The following is a 6,268-nucleotide window of genomic DNA, read 5'->3' as shown; positions in this document are numbered from 1 at the left end:
GAAAAGAAAAGGAAAAGGAAAAAGAAAAGAAAAGGAAAAAGGAAAGGAAAAGGGCATGTGTACAATATTTTAAAAGAACAGTCCAGAAATGCGCCCATACACACTTCTGGGTTAAAATAAATTACTGAGAATAATTTAAATACCTTGGAACTATTTAAACTCACGCGTGTCAGAAACATTTATTAATTAAACTCAATTAATAATCCAGATTAGGCACACTAATAATCTTAATTACCTTAATTAATCTCAATTAACCCCAAACTCAAGTCTTGCTTTCCCTTGCCCACTAGATTGGCTTTTATTTATAAATTCCCTTTTATTATACCCCTCATTTTTTTTAATCTACCAAGAATTGCCAACTTGCCTTTTTACGCGAATGCCAACATTGGTGATGAAGTCACCCGGTTACTCAACAAGTTACAAATCAAGGCGCTTTTCCTTTTTTTTTTTTTTGCTTGCTCTTGCCTTGGTCTACCGTTTGATGCAAAAGTGAACATGGGGCTCATGCTCACTCCTAGTTACTAAGCATTCCAAAGTAGCGGAGCAAGAGAAATAGAAAGGCACAAAAGGGTTTTTTTTTTTTTTTCACAATTTGTTTGAGTTATAGACATGACTCTTTTTTTTTTTTTTTTTTTTTTTTAGTAACAGGAACAAGACATTAAGAGCTCAAGCTCTCCCTACCCCCAAACTCAAAATGAGCATTGTCCTCAATGATGCAGGAGGAGCAAGGAAAGAGCAACGAAACTTCAATCACCCACCACCTTACCTCCCACACGAAGAAGGTGGGTATACTGTTACAACAACTAGGCTAGGGATGCTCAATGGGGATATAAAAGCTAAGAAAAGGGTTACAAGGAAAAAAGCAAAAAAAATGTATAAGCTCAATGGGGTATGCTAGGGATATGTTCAGTTAAGGTTGGCTACAAGGCTCAAACTGTCCAAAGATAGCCTAAATCATTCCCTTGGTAAAGTGCTAACTTGAGATTTCGCCTCAAGAGTTATCAAGCAAGTTCTAGAGCTTTTAAATAGTTTCTTTGAAAATGAAGCTCATGCACACGATCACCATATATATATATATATATATATATATTTTTTTTTTTTATGAGCTACACTTCTCTTAACAATTTATTTTTTAGCATGAGACTAAGAAAAATCATCACAAAGTATGCAAAAATAATCAATCACAAATAAAGATAACTACTCAACACAGGACAATGAAAAAATAAAACAAATGAAAATTTATAACTGAGCGACAATGAGATATAGACGAGAGAGAGAGAAGAGGAAGGACTGCCCTGACTTAGCACTGCCATTTTCATTCTCGCCACTTCCAGTTCACTGCACTCCGCAGCGTCATTCTTCTGGTGGACGCTTCAGGTGCAGCAGATTTTTCTTTCTCTTGGCGCTTGGATGCGGCAGCCTCTTCAGACTGCTGCTGCTCAGCTGGAGGCGGGGGTGGGGGGGGTGGGGGCGTTTCTTTCGTAGGGTTTCATCCTCGGATGAGGAACTGCATAGATAGTGAGGAAATTTTGGAAAGGAATGGAACCTCCTGGAATTAGCCCTGAAGTGTTTCTAGAGAGCCAAATCCCTTTGCTTCGTATATTTCCAAAATTCCCGCATTTGCTGCGCAGATTCGTACTGCTGCACCTCCACCTGGCTGAGGCGCTGCTCCATGCTACTCAATCTAGCCACGATGTCAGGGCTGTTTGGCTCAGCAGTAGGCTCTCCTAAGTGAGGTGCATTCGCTGCTGGGGCAGGAGCAGCTTCTTCTTCTTGCGCGTCATCGTGCAGGAGCCGCGCAAGAACAAATGTGGAAATGGCTGCGGATGGCGGCTCTTTCGTTTCGTGCTTTTCAACGCTTACTCCATGAGCAATACATAACTGCGTGATTAATGATGGAAACCATAACCCCCCATTCCTATGCCCCGCACAGACGCCTACCTGCTGATGAATCATCCTTCCCACGTTTAGGGGCCTCCCCTTCATCATACAATGTAGCAGAATGGCTCTCTCTTTGTGTACTAGGCGGTAGTGTGAGGACGGCATCAGCCGGAACCTTAGAAAATGGTACCAAATCTTCGGTCCTGGCTGGAGGCACTCCCTGGGAAATGTCATCGACCCTCTGGTTGCTCTCCGCCATTCAGTACCCTCAACACACAGTTCATTGATAACTTCATCCAACTAATCCTCGTTTAAACTGTCTGCGAAGCTGTTGAAATGATCCTCCATATCCGGCAAGTCGTAGAGGCTGTTAATTGCCTCAGAAGTGAAGGGGATCAATTTTCCTCGGATGAAGATTGTATCAGGCTCTGCAGCATTGTAGTTGGCATAGAATTTGCGCACCAGTTGCACCGTCGCCGCAGGCGGGTTATGGCAGAATGAATGCCATTTGTGCGCGGCGATAACTGAATGGATAAAGCTGGGGTAGCCTGAGGGCCGACCCCTTCTGTACACAAAACCTCTTTCCATATGCAATGCACGCTTATTCATGCACACGTCGAAACGCTGCTCTGCCTCTGGAGACGCAAATCTGGAGACGCAAATTTCTTTACTTCATCATTCTCTGTGGCCGGCTCCGATTCAGAACTGTCTGAATCTATTAGAATCTACACTCCCTTTCCCTTGCGTGCCTTGCTCTTGAATGGCATTTTGATGCCTGCTCTCCCTTCTCTGCTCTAACTACCCTCTAAAACAAAATTTCCCACTCACTTTCCTTCCGGAAACTCCAAAGGCCTAAACTAACCTTTCCTCAGCAATTCTGCTACAATAACAGTCCCCTTCTCTGTTCTACCCTCCTTAAAGAGTACGGAGTTAGGGTAGAGTTCTTACTGACCTTAATGGTGATCCCCTCTGTGTTGGCGGCTAGCTGCTCCGTTCAAACTCGCGCTGTATCACGTAGCGGAGATGGATGAGATTGGCTATTTAAGAGAATGCCGCGGGTGAGAGGATGCAATCTTGAAATCTTGGCGAGAATGGAGGAAAAGAGAAAAAAAAGAAATGGCAAGTGTGAGAGTGTGAGTGTGATCTTTGAAGACGTAGTGAGAGTGTATAAATACGGGTGAATTAGGGCTTTAGAGACATGCTAAACTCATTGTCATTTTTTTTTTGTGCTGCCCAGAATGCTGCAGCATTTTGTCATGGCATTCTGGGCTAATGTAAATTTTTTTTTCTCTGCTATCTGCAACAGATTGGCTCCTTTTGATCCTGCCAACCAATGAATTACACTCCCAATTAAAATATAAATGCAGAATAGCAAAATAAAACAAAAACAAAGGAACAAACAATGGGTTGCCTCCCACGAGCGCTTATTTTTTAGTCATCAGCCTGACTACCTCCCTGGTTGAGAATCAAGCCTCCTGCAGAGTGGTGGACGTTTTGCAACGATCCATTGGACCTCCCCAGTAGTGCTTTAACCGCTGTCCATTTACCGTGAATTTCCTCGCAGACTCCTCATCAATCAATTCCACCGCTCCATAAGGAAATACTTTAGTGACTACAAAAGGGCCAGACCAACGAGACTTCAGTTTGCCTGGGAAAAGCTTCAACCTGGAGTTGAACAAGAGCACTTGCTGCCTAGTTTCGAATGTTCGAGGCAAGATTTTACGGTCATGCCATTTCTTAGTCTTTTCTTTGTATAGCCGAGCACTTTCATAAGCCTGCAGCCTGAACTCATCAAGCTCATTCAGTTGTAACAGTCTGCTCTGCCCGGCTGCCTGCCAGTCGAGATTCAGCTTCTTGAGAGCCCAGAATGCTCTATGTTCTAGCTCCACAGGCAAGTGACACGCCTTTCCAAATACCAGCCTATATGAGGACATCCCTAAAGGTGTTTTCAAAGCTGTTCGGAAGGCCCATAATGCATCATCTAAGCGCACCGACCAATCCTTACGAGTCGAGTTCACTGTTTTCTCGAGTATTCGCTTGATTTCCCAATTTGATAGTTCAGCCTGCCCACTGGTTTACGGGTGATAGGTTGTGGCGACCTTGTGCTTGACACTATATTTAGCAAGCAGCTGCCCCAAGTATTTGTTGCAGAAGTGGGTTCCTTCATCACTAATAATGGCTCGGGGGGTTCCAAAGCGAGTGAAAATATGCTTCTGGAGGAATTTCAGCACCACCTTGGCATCATTCGTGGGTGAAGCCACTGCCTCCACCCATTTTGACACATAGTCAATAGCCACAAGAATGTATTGGTTACCAAATGACACCAGAAAAGGGCCCATAAAATCCATACCCCAAACATCAAATAATTCCACTTCTAAGATGTTGTTTAGGGGCATCTCGTTCCTCCTTGCTATGTTCCCAGTTCTTTGGCACCTGTCACATCTCAATGCAAACGCATGAGCATCCTTAAAGATCAACGACCAATAAAAACCAGATTGCAGAATCTTTGAAGCTGTCCTCAGGCCTCCATAGTGGCCACCGTAAGGGGAAGAATGGCACCCTTGCAGAATGCCCTCCATTTCTTCTTCTGGTACACACCTCCTTATAAGTTGGTCCGGACATTGCTTGTACAAATAAAGCTCATCCCAGTAGTAGCTCTTGACATCATGGAGAAATTTCTTCCTCTGTTGGCTAGTCAAATCAGGTGGAAGCCATCCACTAGCTAAATAATTTGCAAAATCAGCGAACCAAGGTGTATGTGCCTGAGTTGCTGCAAACAATTGCTCATCAGGGAACATTTCGGTTATACTTTCAGGGGTGACTTCTTCCTCCACCCTCTCAAGCCGGGACAAGTGATCAGCCACTTGATTCTCAGTCCCTTTACGGTCCTTGATCTCCAAGTCGAATTCTTGAAGTAAGAGTACCCATCTGATTAACCGAGGCTTTGCATCCTTCTTTTCCATCAAATACTTGATGGCTGAGTGGTCTGTAAAAACCGTGACCTTTGTCCCTATCAAATAGGCTCTAAACTTCTCAAATGCGAAAACAACCGCCAACAACTTCTTTTCAGTCACAGTGTAATTTAGTTGAGCTCCTGATAGAGTTTTACTGGCGTAATAAATTGAGTGAAACACCCTCTCTCTTCACTGCCCAAGAACTGCCCCTAATGCCCAGTCACTGGCATCACACATTACTTTAAAAGGAATAGACCAATCGGGAGCTATAATGATAGGTGCTGAAATGAGTTTCGTCTTCAATTCTGCAAATGCTAGTGAGCATGCTTCATCAAAAATAAACTTGCTATCCTTTTCCAGAAGACTACAAAGAGGCTTTGACACCTTTGAGAAATCCTTAATGAACCTCCTATAGAACCCTGCATGTCCAAGAAAGCTTCGAAGCCCTTTTACATTAGTCGGCGCTGGCAACTTTTCTATCACAGCACTCTTCGCCTTATCAACCTCTAAACCATCCCTTGAGACTCTATGTCCTAGCACTATTCCCTTGCGGACCATAAAGTGGCATTTCTCCCAGTTTAAGACTAAGTTAGTCTCTTCACATCTCTTTAGGACCTTGGCCAAGTTCATGAGGCATTCATCAAAATCCTTCCCAAAAACTGAGAAGTCATCCATGAAAACCTCCAAATACTGCTCCACCATATCAGTGAAAATAGCCAGCATGCATCTCTGAAAAGTGGCTGGGGCATTGCAAAGTTCGAACGGCATTCTTCTGAAGGCAAATGTGCCAAAGGGACACATGAAAGTAGTCTTGTGTTGATCCTTTGGCACAATCACAATCTGATTATAATTGGAATACCCGTTCAATAGGCATTCTCAAATGCGAAAACAACCGCCAACAACTTCTTTTCAGTCACAGTGTAATTTAGTTGAGCTCCTGATAGAGTTTTACTGGCGTAATAAATTGAGTGAAACACCCTCTCTCTTCACTGCCCAAGAACTGCCCCTAATGCCCAGTCACTGGCATCACACATTACTTTAAAAGGAATAGACCAATCGGGTGCTATAATGATAGGTGCTGAAATGAGTTTCGTCTTCAATTCTGCAAATGCTAGTGAGCATGCTTCATCAAAAATAAACTTGCTATCCTTTTCCAGAAGACTACAAAGAGGCTTTGACACCTTTGAGAAATCCTTAATGAACCTCCTATAGAACCCTGCATGTCCAAGAAAGCTTCGAAGCCCTTTTACATTAGTCGGCGCTGGCAACTTTTCTATCACAGCACTCTTCGCCTTATCAACCTCTAAACCATCCCTTGAGACTCTATGTCCTAGCACTATTCCCTTGCGGACCATAAAGTGGCATTTCTCCCAGTTTAAGACTAAGTTAGTCTCTTCACATCTCTTTAGGACCTTGGCCAAGTTCATGAGGCA

Source organism: Morus notabilis, unplaced genomic scaffold (assembly GCF_000414095.1).
Source record: "Morus notabilis unplaced genomic scaffold, ASM41409v2 Scaffold115, whole genome shotgun sequence".
NCBI classification, from domain to species: Eukaryota; Viridiplantae; Streptophyta; class Magnoliopsida; order Rosales; family Moraceae; genus Morus; species Morus notabilis.
Note: the sequence above shows the minus strand (reverse complement) of the source record.